This window comes from Peromyscus eremicus, chromosome 15, assembly GCF_949786415.1.
Source record: "Peromyscus eremicus chromosome 15, PerEre_H2_v1, whole genome shotgun sequence".
NCBI classification, from domain to species: Eukaryota; Metazoa; Chordata; class Mammalia; order Rodentia; family Cricetidae; genus Peromyscus; species Peromyscus eremicus.
In genome coordinates, this window is record NC_081431.1 from 18,626,847 (window position 1) to 18,643,026 (window position 16,180).

The window sequence follows — 16,180 nt, forward strand, 5'->3', positions numbered from 1 at the left end:
TCCTCGGTTCCTGCGGCCGGGGTCGGGGCGCGGCCCGCGGCGGGGTGGAAGTGCGAGCCTGGAGGCCGAGGGGCGCTGCCCGGACGCCCCGCGCGGCGGCGGCGGCGGCTGCGGCGGCGGCGGCCGCCGCCCTCCCCTCCCCCACGGACTGCGGCCGGACGCCCCGGGGCCGGCTTCCCTCCCGTGCTCCCCGGTCCTCTCCAGCTGCCTCCCGGCTTTGTGCGGCAGCCGCTGCGGGCGGAGCGTCGAGGGAATGGCTGCTCGGCCGCCGCTGGGGACCGAGTTTTCCAGGGCGCCCATCTCTTTTGTAGGGTTGGTTTCGGGGTGTGTGGGGCGGGTGGCGGTGGGGAGGTCGGACGACGAGCCTTCGGGTGGTGTCGGGAGGGCGTGGAAGACGTGCTGTCACGCAGCCTGCCCCGCGCGCGACTGGCACCCCACGTCGCCTCGGGCTGGGTAGTAAACCCCGCGGGAGGAGCGAGTGGCTTCCTGTCGGCTTCATTGTCCCCAGATTCGGTTGTAGGGTTTGGATCTGTTCCCCCTTCCATTTTACTCAAGGGGGAGAAATAGCAGCTGCGTTGACACGGAAGGGAAGAAAAGGAAATGTGTCCTAAGTCATATGATCTCTGTTTTCTGGTCTTGAGTAGTTTTACTGGTTTTTGTTGTTCTTTTTGCCCAAAATATGAAGAAGACGAGCTGTACCTGCTAGAGTCCAGGCCTGCCAAGGTGATCAATATAAATTACTAGGTGACAATGAAGGCTGGGGTAGGTAGGCCTAACAGCGAAGCTGTTGTTGAGCGGGGAAATGAACCAGCAGAATTATTTTTTCCACTGGGTGGGTAATGCGTTCGTGTTCCTAAGGGAATACATTAGGATACGTTTAAAGCAAACAAAACAGAAAATAGGCCGGGTATATTTCAGATTCTGAAATTGATTGGTTTTTATTCGGTTGATGAAATTTCAACCGTTGAAGAGGAATTCGTTGATGTAGACAATGCATTTAGTTGAAAATGCATCCTTTAAAATGATTTGAATCTTAAGCGTATGGTATTTGCAGTACTATGCCAACCTTTCTGCTTGAAACAAGCAGACGATAGGATGAAGCAGGAAGAGGGGCAGGTGGAGGGATAATGTGAGTTACATTATAAAGACAGAACCTAAATCTTTATGGATATAGTCCTATGTACTTAGCCTTCAGAGACCGAGGAATTCAGCACTGAGAAATAGCAAGGTTTTTTTTCCCCACAGTTTTAAAACAATAAAACCAGGGATGCTTTTAGTTCTTCCTTTTGTAAGTACTACAAAACTTTGGTGTCCTAAAACGGGAGTCTTTAGTGGGCCTAACAGAAACTAAGAAGATACTAACACTGGCAAAGTGGGCTGCCTTGACTGCCTACCCAAAGCAATGGAAGGCAGAGCTGAACAAAACCAGGATCTCGACTGCAGTGTGCTCTCTTCTGTGTGCCTTAGTCCCCTGCCCTGCACAAATATATAGAACATTTCCTACATGCTCCTCAGTGCTCTTTTTCTTTTTTAAGCGCAATTCTCAACAATTGTATTAATTGTGTTGTTATAAATTATTAATTATACTGAAGTGGAGCTTGAGTTTTATAGACTAAGGGAAAATGTCTTAACATGTGCTTTTTGTAAAAACAGACTGGCTTCCCTACTTAATAACCAAAATGTAATATGTCCTGACTTTCAGTAATACTGTATAGTGTGGTCAACTCTATAACTCTATAACCTGTGTTAAAAATAAAAAGTACACACAAGAACTTAATGATGTTTGTTTTTCTTTAATTAGTGAATTATGTCTTCTCAACTTACATTAGAACTTACCTTTTGATAACATATTTTGGGAAGCTTATTTTTTGCTATAAAATGGAGGTTTTATTAAAATACAACTTTTGTTCTTTCATTCTGCTCAATCTTAATGTTATTTTTAGAATGTATTAGATTTCAGCCAATTTTTTGTTTGTTTTGGGTGGTGGGCTCAAGACAGGGTTTCTCTGTGTAGCCATGGCTGTCCAGAAACTCACTCTGTATGTAGTTCAGGCTGGCCTAGAACTCAGAGATCCACCTGCCTCTGCCTCCCCAAGTGCTAGGATCAAAGGTGTGTGCCACCACCACCCAGCTTTGTTAGTTGTTTTTTTTAGAGACAAGGTTTCTCTGTGTAGCTCTGGCTGTTCTAGAACTTGCTGTGTAGATAGGCTGGCTTCAAACTCAGAGATCCACCTGCCTCTGCCTCCTGAGTGCTGGGATAAAAGGTGTTCGCCAATGTGTCGGGCTTAGGTTTCAGCCAGTTTTTAAAAAATTCATAATTAGATTCCATGTGTGAATTTTATTCAGTAAAATTTTATATATATTTTACTAATAAATTTCATGGTATCCTAAAATTATTTTGTGTGGAATACATGTGTAAAATCTTCATGTTTCTTATTTTAGCATTAGAATAATAAAATCTACATTGTGAACATTAATATCACTTCTGCATGCTAATGCAGGTATCAGGTGGTTTTTAAAATTCTGTACTTAGTAACTTGTTTCACTTTCTCATTTCTTTTTATTTACTGCTGGTGGGGATCAAAACTCAAAGTGTATTACTGCATCTGCTAGTAAGCAGATATTGCTCCTCTGGTGATAAAAGCTCTGTATTTGAGCTTCTTATTTATATGGGTTTACATTCTGTGTGTGTGTGTGTTTGCATGTTTGCATGTATGTTTACATGTGCTCAGACACATGCGTGTCTGAGCACATGGAGACCTGAGGTTAAAATCTTCCTTGATTGCTTTTCTACATTGTTCATTTTGAGGCACGGTATCTCTGTTGAACCCAGAGCTTGTGGATATGTCACTAGCCAGCTTGTTCCAGGGATCTCCCATCATTACCTTTTGAGACTAACGTACCTTCCTACACAGGTCTCCGTGCCCACTTAGCATTTACATAGGTTCTGGTGATCTGAACCCTGTCTGGTCTTCTTGCTTGCCCAGCAAGTCCTTTAACCAGACCCTGTATGGTTTATTTACTCAACAAAATTCTGTTCCTCATAAATATTTTTACTACGTAATGCATAATGACTTTTTTCTTCTGTCTTAAACATCAGGTTGTTAAGCAGTGTACTAGTCTAGTAAGAATATGATAGGTGATGATAAGTTGTAAAATACCTGTGTAGCTGTAAGTTATTCTGAATTAGCTATATACCACCAATGTTTGATGAGTAGCTAATGATTAAAGCATTAAACACTGATCTCTTTCACACAAAAAATAGGGTCATGTTTAGTGGAGTAAATGCCTCAGACCATTTTTTTCTCATTTACTTTTCCTTAACAATGAAGATTTCTAGTAATTACCCATGGCAAAGTGAGCTTTGATTTATTTGCTCTAATGTTTTATGAGGGATGTGTTCAGTAATGAGTTCACTTTTTTTTGTGGTATAAAAAGAATAGGAAAACATCTGTGATGGATATATTAACTGGTTTGGTTGAAATGATTGTGCAACAGGGTATGTACTTTTTTAAGGCAAAGTAACATAGCCAAAATGTATGAAACCCTTTTACATGTGAAACAAAAGCATAAAAGAAACTAACAGGAAGAGTGCCAATGTCGTCTAAATTGCTTACATACAAATGGCAACTGAATAGAAGTAGGAAAGAATCCCAAGCATCGCATAGAACTGAAAACCAAGTGAGACATGGCAGAGAACAAGGAGCCATTTCAGTGCACTAATAATTAATACGTGCTGTAGAAAACATTTCTCTTTGGGGGCATGGTATTATTGAGAAGTGAATAATACCTACACTGCATGGAACACCTACTAAATGGCAGTTTTTGCAACATTTTTCTTTATCAGTGTATCATGTGACACATTTAAAGTTGAAAAACTAAGGGTTGGAAAAATGGCTTAGCAGTTCTGATCACTAGCTGCTCTTGTAGAAGACCCAGGTTTAGTTGCAACATGCATGTGGTGGCTAACAATGGCCTGTAACTCCACTTCTAGGGAGTCAGGCACCCTCTTCTGGACTTGACACCAGGAACACACATGGTCAATATCTGTACATGCAGGTAAAACACATGAAAATTTTAATAAGCTCTTTTACAAATTTGATAAAACTTGAAGCACAGAATTAGTTAATAGTTTTCTATGACAAACGTTACAGAGTCTTTAACCAAACCTTTGTCTTTTTGACCAAAGTCAAAATTCTTTTGACTCATCTTTCTTTGTAAGTTTAATGATGATACCTATTCCCTTACTGTCATTAATAAAATGCTAGAGTTAGAAGCGTTCTGTACAGTGTGCCCACACATTGCTAATATTCTTGAGATCCAGCTTCTCCATGAACTCTTCCCTGGATTTGACAGGAAGCCCAGTTAACTTTCAGAAAGTTTAATGAAAGATTGTTACCAGAGTCCTAGGCCAGAAGAGGTCCCAGTAAGCCAGATTGAGCCATCTGCTGCATGGGGAGTAGAGAGGAGTGAGGTAAAACCAGAAAGGAATTTTTTCAGTGTGGCTACACTAGCAAGGAACAAGAGAATCAGCATACCAATCCCTGTCTTCTGGATGAAGACTAAAGTAGCTCTGGAATTATAAAGACGAAGTGGGGAGCCAGGGACATCATAATCAAACAATATTAGCCAGACTGATCTGATAGATCATTATCTAGTTCTGCTGTGTCCTGTTGGCCCCAAGAAATCATTGTTGCTTGAAGGGACAGCTCAGTTCCTTTTAGGAGATGATTGCTCCTTCTTAGGAGAGCAGCCTAGGATCTTTTCAGAAAGTGTAAGACAACAGGGCTCAGTGTTCCTACAATTCAAGATATTATGGAAAAGGGACTCTGGAGAGAATATGCTGGAGGGGCAAAATGAGATCAATTGGGAGAGTAACTGTCTTCTGGGAGAGCAAAAGATAAATTCAAATGGGCCCTATTATAATTTTTACTGTTTTTATATAAGTGCATTTATTAATTATAATAATGGCTTTTGTTATGACATTTTCATACAAGTACATAATATATTATGTCTTTGTCTCTCTGGTCTCTCTCTCTCTCTCTCTCTCTCTCTCTCTCTCTCTCTTACACACACACACACACACACACACACACACACACACACAGAACCTAGGGCACTAGAAAGGAGCCCATGAGAGGAAAACATGATTCTTTAGGGGACAGGGAAGGTAGTAGAACACATGTGGGTTGGAAGGGTTGGAATACTGGAGATGGAGAGTAGGCAGTGAGGACAAAGGGATGGGGGAGAAATTGAATGGAGGTGAAAGTCAACCATACCAAAGTATAAAAAAGCCCCAAATCTAGTGCTGGTTTTCTTATCTGACTACTTCCTGTTAGTTATAGCTCTGTCTTAAGAACAGTAACAGTAAGACTTTTCTCAATAAAATTTTTTCAAAATTACCATTCGCAACTTCATATTACACAGCTTCCTCCATCTTTCTTGTCTCTACCAACTGATGTGAGACAGTTGAGTCTGTGCTTGTTGTGCAGTCTAATTTCCATATTTCATTCTGCAGTTATGGTCTGGCTGTGCAGTCTAATGACCGATGGCTTATTTAAAGCCATGTACTTTTGTTTCCAGTCTGAGTTGTGTCATATCTTTAGCAACAGTAATGTTTTTCTAATTTATGAGAGATGGGGAGGAAGGGGCATCATATGGTTCTTAAAAGTTACCCTCTTGTAATTCAGAGTACTGTACTTCTGTACTTCTGCTTTTCTAATATTAAAGTTCTTTCTTAGGAACTGAGATTGTTAATACTGTTTTCTTTGATATTAGTTGTGGGCTTTGTTTTGTTCTAGTGTTTTTAACCATTAGAAAATCAGGAGCCTTAAGGTTCTCAGTTTGTTTTTTGAAATGTTTTAAAATAACTGATGGAGTCTATATAGACATCCTTAGATTTACCCAGGTCTCACATATTCCATTTTTAACGCAGGTGATATTTCTGAAGCAATGATTTACCCTTATCTGCTACTAAATTTTATCTGTCTTAATGCGACTATAGTTAAAAATCTGTTGAGATTTTCTTGAATCTTGATTCTGTCTTGTCATCTAAGGGATTAGCTTCCCTTCCTGGCTTTTGAGCATTTATAAATTTAATAAGCCATATCTCTATTGTCATAATCCTTCCTGTCCATGTTCTTGTCATAGCCAAGGATAAAGCCATCCAGATTTATAAATAGAATCAATGCCACATAAAATATGCTGGGGGTGGAGAAGTGATACAGAGGTAATGAAAATTATTTGCATAGTTTTGGTTTGTTTTCTTATTTCCCTGAGTAACAGAGGAACTAGATGAAACTAGGAGTTTGGAGGCTGTGGATAATAGTATATGATAATAAAGCTGAGTGAGGAAAGATATTATGAATTAGAGTTCACCAGAACCAAGAAAGGTATTGCTATTGTTAAGAATGTGACAGGACTTGAGACTGCATGGCTGGAAATGAGGACAACAGTTATACAACTGCATTTAGACTGTAGCTGCACAATTAAGCATGGAAACTAGATCAGAATAAAAAAATAGCATTGACAGAACATATCACCATTTGACAGAAAGGAAAGGCAAAGGATTCTGAATAAAATTATCAAAATTAAAGAAAGTGAGTGGTGGTCAACTTTCCTTTTTCAATTTTCAAGGTGTCTGCATACAAATGGTTAATTTTTTAATTGATGGTTTGTAAATTCCTTCTTATCCCTGTTTTGTAAATAAAGAATTACCACTTACTAAGATGCAATTAAGTAACTTTATTATATTTTATATACCCCTCAATTCAAACAAATACAAATAATCTGAACCCTCCTTCCATCTTTGACAGGAAAGAAAACCTCACTACACACTGTATTTTGAATGCTGTAATTTCTAGTGTTTGAGAAGTCAGTCTTCAGAAACAGTGCCCATCACCCACCCTACCCCAGGTATTTACCATTGCAGCTTAGGTAGGCGAAAAAAGGTCCGTAGGTTTCTGGGTAGAGAGTACTCTCACATGCAGTGTGGTTCTCAAGGAGTGGGGCAGGTGACTCTGTGAACAAAGAGACCACTGTGACTGAGGTGAGTGAGAGGAGGGAAGAGTAGGAGGAATTACGATTGGAGGGTGCTTTTATTGGTTGATGTTACTGAAGTGCCGTGGGAATTGATTGAGGGCTTTGAAAGGATTGTCCTGTTTTATAGAGAGTAGCTAGAGGGGAGCAAGTATGGGAATAAGATGGACTAAGAAATAATTGGAGTGATCTAGACTAACTTTGTTTAGAGTAATTGTGGTGGTAGTAATGAAAGTTGTCCGTGTCTGGCTTTACAGAATTAAGAGTTGGGCATGTAAAGTTATGAATCTTTATTGAACATTTCAGTGAACATGTCAAGTAGGTAATGGGATATATAAGACACAGATTCTGAGGAGAGGACTAAAGATACATAATTTAACTACCACGAGTATACTGGAAGAGATCACTTAGGTAGGAAATTAATTAAGATGCCAAGAGGCCCAACATGTTGGGACCCTTCATGCTCCTACACTAGAACATTAGCATCAGGAAAGATTGAAATGCTGTCAGAGATATGAGAAGATTACAAGTGTGTGATGTTCCAGAAGCCAAGGGAAGAAAGGAAGTTTGAAGGTATGAGTGTTTGGTCATTGTGTCATGCTTAATCACTTGAATACAGCTTAAGAAATAAAGTACCCTTTCACTAGTGGTCTCTGAACAAGTAACTTTAATAGACCTCTCTCCATTCTCATTTATTAATTAGAATGCTGGCAATCCTTCTTCCTGTAAATTAGCTGCCTGTATCCTTGAACAGAATTTGTTCACAAATAGGGCACTGCTGATTTTAGGGGGATTGGCAGTGGTGTTGTTAGGTGAGGATTGATAGGTGGTGCCGAAGTGTTACTAGTTGTGTGATACTGAGTCTATTACTTTATCTCAGAAGGTCAGTTTCATCGGGTACGTTGAGTTAGTAGTGATAGGCTACTTTCTCAGAGGCTTATTATAAAAAAAATCTCGAATATTAATAAGGATCAGTCTTAATAACTTCTTCCCAGGGGCCCAGAAGATAAGCTACATAAGAATGGCGAGAATTATTTTCAGGAAAAGAATCTAAGTACACCGAGCTCTTTTGTTCATCTACTTTATTCCTCTGGGATAAAATTCTATCTACACAGCTTCAGTTCTTCTCCTATGTCTAGGTCCTTTCTTGCCTGATTTCTCTCTACCTTTATCTGCTGTCCCCTCTAAGTTCTAAATTCTCTCATCTTAGTTCTGCCCCATCTTGGTCTTTCTCATCTTGTTCTTCCCCATCTGGCTCTTCCTCATCTTCCATCTCATTCTTCTAGTTCTCCATCTAGTTCTCCAGTCAAAATCCTCAAAAAATCCCCTTAAGTCTCTGAGGTTTACAGTTATATACTCATGTAATAGCAGCGCTCTAGCTAAAGCAAGGTCACCAGGCTTGAATTCTTACAGGGTCATAAAGGCAGACAAGAGTTTTCCTCAGGCAGTGACCATCAGGCTTTCTTTTACAACCCAAAAGGGGAGTGGTAAAGGAGGAGGTCAACTAAGAGCTAAAATTGGTTAATATATCTGAAAAAGATAATTTATGTGCTCAGACTACGGTCCTAGAGGTGGTTAGGTAAATGTTAGGAGTCTATAATGCTAGTATAAATACCACTAAGGCTGTTTGAGAAAAGAGGGTCTGAGCTAATTTACCTTAGTTCACGAGATCATTTGGCCTTGCATGCTTGATAGGTATTTCAGATAAAACACACTGTTAGGAGTTCTTGGAAGCATATATAGCATACAAGGAAATCATTGCAGGAATCGGCTAATATATATACAAAAGCTAAAATATCACCAAGACTTCTTAAACCATGGCTTTTCTGAGTAGTAGCTTTTGTAATAGTAGCTGAATTCCATTACATTTTCCTGCTCTTGCAGCAAAAAAATAAATAATAAATAAAATAAATGTTTAATCACAGATATCTCTTTCCTTATAGCCTCAAGTAGGATGCCACCTCATTATTGTTGGATGTGAGGAAACACAGAGGTTGAAGTAAAAAAATACTTTTCATTGATTCTGTAGAAGTACTATTCACCTCTTGTGGGTTCTGTCTCATTGAGCAGTTTGGCATACCATTTTATAGCATTCTTGTGGTGTAGAGAAAGGGGCATGATGCCAGGGAGAAGAAGAAAAGAACAAGCAAGCTTTGAGCTAACACTTTCTCCAACCCTCAACTAATCCCCTCCAAACTAACCTTATTCTGTTATCAACTTATCCATATTGCTACTATAGATAAAAAATACTTAACTGAAGCCCTCATTCATATAAATAAGCATGTGATTTCTGTTTGTGGAGCTGAGTAACTATAGTAGCCACTAACCACCTGTTTAGCAAATGTTACATGATTCTTAAAAAAAAAAAAAAAAAAAAAAAACTTTGTTTTTCATAAGCTAGCACAGAAATCTTGGAAAGAACTTTTAATACCTTGGTCATGCAAAGGTGTAGCATTTTTCTAGCAGGACATTGAGGATTTATTTAATAAAAGTGATTTTAGGAAGGAAGTTTATTAAGTTGCTAGCTTTTCTTATCAAATTGACGTTTTCTTTTGAAAATATATAGTGAAGTTAGATACATCATAAGGCTCAATACTTGGAATGCCATCATAATTTTTATTGGGAAGTAGGACTTTTTAACACTAATGCTATTTCAAATGTACGTTGTAGATTACATTTGTTCTTGGTCTATAGTTGTTTTAATTGCTTTTAAAGAAGAATCCTTGATTTACTTGGCAGATAATAAAGGTAAAATTTGGAGCATTTATTCCAAAATCATCATGAATATGAGAGCAATTTTTTTGCAAAAACTATTCTTACTGCTGAGTTTTTTCACATGAGTGTGGAGTCAGTATCTTGGTAGGAATCCAAAAACAGCACAGCTGCAGATTTTTTTTTTCTTTTTTTTTGGTGAGGGACTGTACAAATGAGGGTGGAGTTTAAAGTAAATGAAGTTTTCCCAAGAGTATTTTTCATTGTCTGTCCCATCTCAAGTTAATTATACAGCAGAGTTGAAATTTTCAATGTTGTATGTCTGTGTTACTTCCCAGAGCTATGTCATCCTCTGACCATCCAGCCAAAAGAGTACCACCCTAAACTGCTACATCATCCTTTTCTCTTTGGGTTGTTTTCTTTCTTTCCTTGTCTTCTGTCAGGGAAACTGCTTTAGTTTGGTTAGCTATTTGTTTATCTTTGCTTCTATAAGATTAGGTATTTTTTCTGTCTTGATTCTCCACTTTTGGAAATGAAGAAAAATGTATTAATTTTTTCAAATATCTGTAATGCTGAAGTATTCTTGGGAATTGATATATAATATTTGTGTTCATTTTCAAGAAAACCAGGATTTTGTTAAGACAATATATTTATACTAATATGTGTTCATTTCTTACATATAAAATTCCTAGAAAAATGTCCAGTACATGGTAAATGGTTAATCAGTGCTATTCTCTTATATTACAGGGTCACAGAAAATTGTATCTATTTGTTTTTGAAACCTGAGTGGCATTTTGTTTGATCCTTAGTCCATATGTGAAATCCAGCTTAGCTGTTTCTTCCATTTTCAGATACATGACATCAAAATCAAAGAGGTTAATTTCAGATGTATTTTCTGTTAGAGCTTGAGCTCAGGGCCAGAAGTGTGTGCCTTTAGTTAAAGTTTTTCATGTTTCTTTGAAATGTTTGACATGATAGGGGAGAGTGACATAGTACAAGTTATAAAGTCTTATGAGCTAGTTCATGCAGTGCTTATTACATTTATTTAATTATGAGTTTTACTGGTGGTCAAAGGACAAATTTGGAAGGTGAAATTTATCACTTTTTCCTCTTTAAATTTTCATTTGTTTTATTAGGGAAAAAAACATATATACTCTGCAAACAGGGAGTCAGTGGTCCTTAGAGGTCATTGTCTCGCCTACCTTCTAATAACTGAAAAAAAAGTTGTCACATGATAAATGATAATATTTTATTAAAATAAAAAGGTTAGAGAAAAGCCCTTTCCGCTCTGAAGACTGATAGCCAGCTATTTATTTCTCTGCAAGAGCAGAAATTGCAGGGTAAGATGAACATTATTCCGTGTAAAGCCATCTGGTGATGAATCAGCCAGCTGATTTCCAGAGCATAAGGATGGACTACCTTAACATGTGACTTAGCTCAAGTAATTGCATGCATTAATTATATACTAGGTATGTATTGTAAAGAAGTCAGTTTTTTGGCGTGGATTGCACAATACACTATTTCCTAGTTCTGTGGCAATGCTATTGTCCATCTCCAAACTCCATTATAATAATTTACTTCACTCAGACCCCTCTTGACATCAGTTCTCAATTTGAATTACATGTAACTATAAGCAGCATTTAAAAATTTTTTTAATAACAATATGGTAATGGGTTTCCTTCTGGCATTTTCATATATACTTTTTTTCATTGATCTTCCTTTATTCCCCTCCCCCAACCCCCGCACTCTCTCTTTCTCTACCTCCTAGATCCCATTCCACATTTTTAACATATACTTTAATAACCTGTTTTTCCTCCTACCCCAAACTCCTCTCCCCTTTATAATCCTCCTCCCAGTCTCATGAGCCACATGAACACTAACAAAATTAAAATCTAGAATCCACATATGACAGCAAATACGGTATTTTTCTTTCTGAGTCTGGGTTACTTTCTCTCTTTTTAAATTTTTATTTTATTTTATTATATTTTTTGGGGGGGGGGGTTTGAGACAGGGTTTCTCTGTGTAGTTTTGGTGCCTGTCCTAGATCTCACTCTGTAGACCAGGCTGACCTCGAACTCACAGATACCCGCCTGGCTCTGCCTCCCAAGTGCTGGGATTAAAGGTGTGCGCCACCACCGCCTGGCTTACTTTCTCTTTAATATACTAATTTCCAGCTATATTCATTTTCTTGTGAATGACATGGCTTCATTTTTTATGGTGAATAAAATTTCATTGTAGACATGTACCACATCTGTTAGTGGACACCTAGGCTGGCTTCACGTCCTAGTTGATTGTTAATAGTGCAGCAGTAAAAATGAATGCACAAGTATCTCTGGGGTAAAACTTGAAAGTCCTTTGACTTTGTACCTAGGAGTGATGTAGCTGAGCCATATGGATTTTTTTTTTAATTTTTCTAGAAAACCACACTGATTTTAGTGGCTATATTAGTTTATACTGTCATCATCACTAAGTAAGGTTTTGGCTTTCTTCATATTCTTGCCAGCATTTATTAGTGTTCTTGATCAGTCTTTCTGACTAGAGTGAGATAGAATCTGAAAAGTCATTTTAATTTGCTTTTCTCTGATGACTAAACTGACAGCTGAACATTTAAAAAATGTTTATTGGCCATTTTTCTTTTTACAACGTTCTGTTCAGTTCATTATTTATTTCCTGATTGGAAGATTTGTTCTTTTGGTGTTTAATTTTTTGCAGTTCTTTGTATTTTCTAGATATTACTCTTCTGCTCTGAGTATAACTGGCAAAGGTTTTCTTTTGTTCCTGGACTTATGTCTTCACTCTGCTACTAGTTTCCTGTGTTGATCCATTTGTCAGTTCTTGGTATTGCAGCCTGTGCTATAGTCTTTTCGGAAAAGTTCAGCATAGGAAGGGGATGTAGCTGTCTGAGTTGAGTGCTTTCCTACCATGTAGGAGGTCCTGGGCTTAGTCCCAGTGTGGTGGTACATGCCTGTCATCTTAGCACTTGAGAGGGCAAGGTAGAAGTTTCAGAACTCTGTTCAAAATCACTCTCAATGTGTGATGATTTAACTTGGCCAACTCATGTGTGTTTAGGATTTTATCTATTTCTTCCGGTTTTCCTGAGTATTTCAGATGTACATTTTATAAATACCTAATGATTCTCTTAAATCCATTGGAGCCTGTTGTAACAACTTTTTCATTTGAAATTTTATTGACTTTGATCTCTCTTTTTTTGTTAGTTTGACTAGAATGTTGTCATGCTTGTTCAGTTTTTCAAAGAACCAACTCTGCTTGATTTATTGATGTATTCTTTTAGTCTGTATATATTTTCTGCCCCAATCTTGAAAGAGAGTATGTTCTACTGAAATTGAGTTTAGATTATTTTATTTTTAAAGTATGGATTCTTTTTATCATTTATTTTACTTTTATTAATTTTTGAGATTAGAATGATTACATTTCTTCCTTTCCTTCCTCCTTCCAAACCCTCCCATATTCCTCTCCCTGCTCTCCTTCAAATTCATGGCCTCTTCTTTCATTAATTGTATATGCATTTATATTCCTAAATATAACCTCCTCAATTCCTGTAGTGTTACTTGTATGTTTTCAGGGCTGTTTGGCACTGCACACCTCGTCAGTGTGCTCCTCCCTGAGGAAAACCACCTCTCCCACTTCCAGCTTTCCTCAGTTGCGTAGAGTTCTTTGTGTAGAGTTGAGGCCTCAAGGGCTTTTCCTCCATCCACTTTGTCGTTTTCTAAAGCCTTGCTTGTGTGTTATTTTGGTTGGTTGTTCTTGAGGGAGAGTATAACTGCGTAGAGCAGGCTGGCCTAGACTCGGAGATCTGCCTGCCTCTGCCTCTGCTTCTGGAGTTTTGGTATTAAAGGCATGTCACCACTCCTGGCTCATCTAACACACACAAAATAATAATGATAAAAATAATAAACTTTGTTCTTAGAACTGCTTTAGCTGCCTGCTAGATTGCCAGATGTTATGATAGGTTGTACTATCATTTCATTTGATTCTAAGAACAACCAACAGTTTTAACACAAACAAAATTAAAATATAAATTATTGGAATGTACAGTGCAGTGAAGCTGTGTGTTCTGCTTGACAATTGCAGAGAGATTTTGATTGGTCTTTTTTTAGGCTTCAGATTTTTAGTAGTAATATGCTAGTCCATTGGATCCTAAGATGAACTGATCCCACAGGAAAATCCAATTTTAAAACTTACTATAGTTCTAGGAAGGTGAAAGTATAACTGTGATGCTAGGTAGTGTTTACATCTACTTGAATGTTAAACCTTTGCCATCTAGTTGCTGAAAAGCCAAGTCCTATGTGGCAAGATAAACTTGAAAGATTGCTTGCTAAAGAGGAACATACTAGAAAGTAAGGACGAGATTTACTTAGTAACAGCCATTAGGTGACCCTAAAGAGTTCCAGGTTTCCTGCTCATCAAGACTTCTGGTAGAGTCATCACTGCTCCTTCATTCATTAAAAGTAGAACCTGCTGTAGATTAGATTTGATCTCTTACAGAGAGAAGGGGTGGGGGGAGATGCAGGTGGAGAATGGTGGAGAGAAGGGAAGAAGGTTGTCACACAGTTATGGTGGGTGAAAGGTTGTTCTCGGAGCTAGAGATGAAGAAACTCTTGTTTTGGCCTTCTGCTGACACAGGTAAGATTATCTCATGGTCCTCATTCCAGTTTAGAATAAGGACAGCTTCCTGTTTCCATCTAACTGCACAGCATTCTCTCTGGGACTTAGTTCCCTGAAGCAAGATTCTTTTGTTTGTTTGCCCTAGCAACCCTGGATTTGGTAGGCTTCTCAATAGGTGTGTTGTATATATTTAACTATATCTTATGTTTTAATACATAGATACTTAGTATAGCATTTAAATGAGTTGAACTTGTCTCCTCAACATTGATTTTTTTTCTTCTAGTGTTTTGGAATTTATATTATCTATAGTCACTTTATGCAATAGCATATCAGAGCTTCTTGCTTCCATTGAACTATAAATTAGATGGTCATTGATCAACCACCTTCTCCTCATCTCCCCTCTTCTGGCCATTCTTAGATTCTGGTATTCACCATTATATCTTCTACTTCTATGAGAGCAATGTTTTCAGATTGTACATACCAGTGAGATTTTATAATACTTCCTTTTGTGTGCCTAGTTTATTTCACTTAACTCGAGCCTCTATTTCCACCAATGCTCTATCAAATGCCAGGATTTCGTGCTTTATTATAGTTGAACTATATTGCCTTCATGAGTATGTGGACATTTGGGTTGTATTGTTTCTTGGCTGTTGGGGTTAGTGCTGCAGTACACTTGGGAATGCAAATGCTCCTTCCATCTATCTCACTTCCTTTGTATATAAATATACCTGTAAATGGGGCTGCAGCACCATGCAGTAGCTCTATTTGAAAAAATTTAAGAACCTGCATAATGCTCTTCATAATAGCTGTGCTAATTTACATTCCCATCTACAGTTCCTACCAGCGCTTGTTATCTTTTGGGGGTTTTGACAGTACCTATTTAATGGATTCAGGTGGTAGTTCATTCTGGTTTTGACTTCCATTTCCCCAGCGTTTACTGTTGGCCACTTACATGTCTTCTTTTGAGAAATGTCTGTTTGTGTCTCTTGCTCTTTTTGAAATTGCTTGAGAACCCACATGGATGACCTACCTATAATCCCAGCACTTAGGAGTACATGCCTGGGATCCCTGGTGCAGTCTGGCTAGCTCAGCTAGCTGGAAAGTTCCAGGTTCAGTGAGAGAACCTGCCTCACTAAATACTGATCAAGAAAGATAACCAGCATCAACCTCTGATCTCAGCATTTTCTCTTGCCATATAACCTGTCAACACAAATGTACCACATATACATATACACATGAAAAAAAAGAAATGAGTACCTGGGGAAATGAAAGTAAATCTATCTTAGAGAAAAACAGAGACTGTAGCCTTATGTTATATTATATTTCTCAGAAGAAAAGATATTTAGCGAATAAAGGTCATGGCCTTAGCCCACAAAAGAATATAATATCCTGTGTATTGATTATTATATTATTTCATTTTAGAACATGTGTATTCTCTAACTTTAAGCTTCACAGAAAGACAAGTAAGATTTATAAAAAGCCATTTAAACTACATTATTTTATGTAATTGTAATAATTGCATAAATACAACTGTCATATATTACATAGTTATAATAATGTGTCATGCTATAGAAATGTTTAAAGACTGTCTTATAGCAGATGAGAGTTAAAAGCTGTTTTATAACATAAGAATGGTGCTTGTTTAAACTGATTTTTCTACATTAAGAAGTTGTTCTTTTTGTCCATGTTTGGTCCTTGTGGTTTAGATTGCTGTTTAAGCTGAGTTGATTTCTTTTGAATATGTTGTACTGTAGTTTTCATTTTGTTCCCTTTAAAATGTAACTATTGACCTACTTACTATTCA

At 37.9% G+C, this 16,180-nt stretch overlaps 1 protein-coding gene across 11 annotated transcripts in view; it reads left to right on the plus strand.

Annotated features, from left to right (window-relative positions):
- Positions 1 to 16,180, plus strand: part of Cep170 (centrosomal protein 170) — a 94,498-nt gene that overhangs the window by 847 nt on the left and 77,471 nt on the right. The window contains exon 1 of one of the 11 annotated variants that reach the window (XM_059280522.1): positions 14,502 to 14,551. The exons of the other annotated variants lie outside the window; for them this stretch is intronic. The gene's annotated coding sequence lies outside the window, so the exon portion shown is untranslated. Of the gene's footprint in view, positions 1 to 14,501; positions 14,552 to 16,180 lie in introns of those variants that run through there. 11 annotated transcript variants of the gene reach the window in all.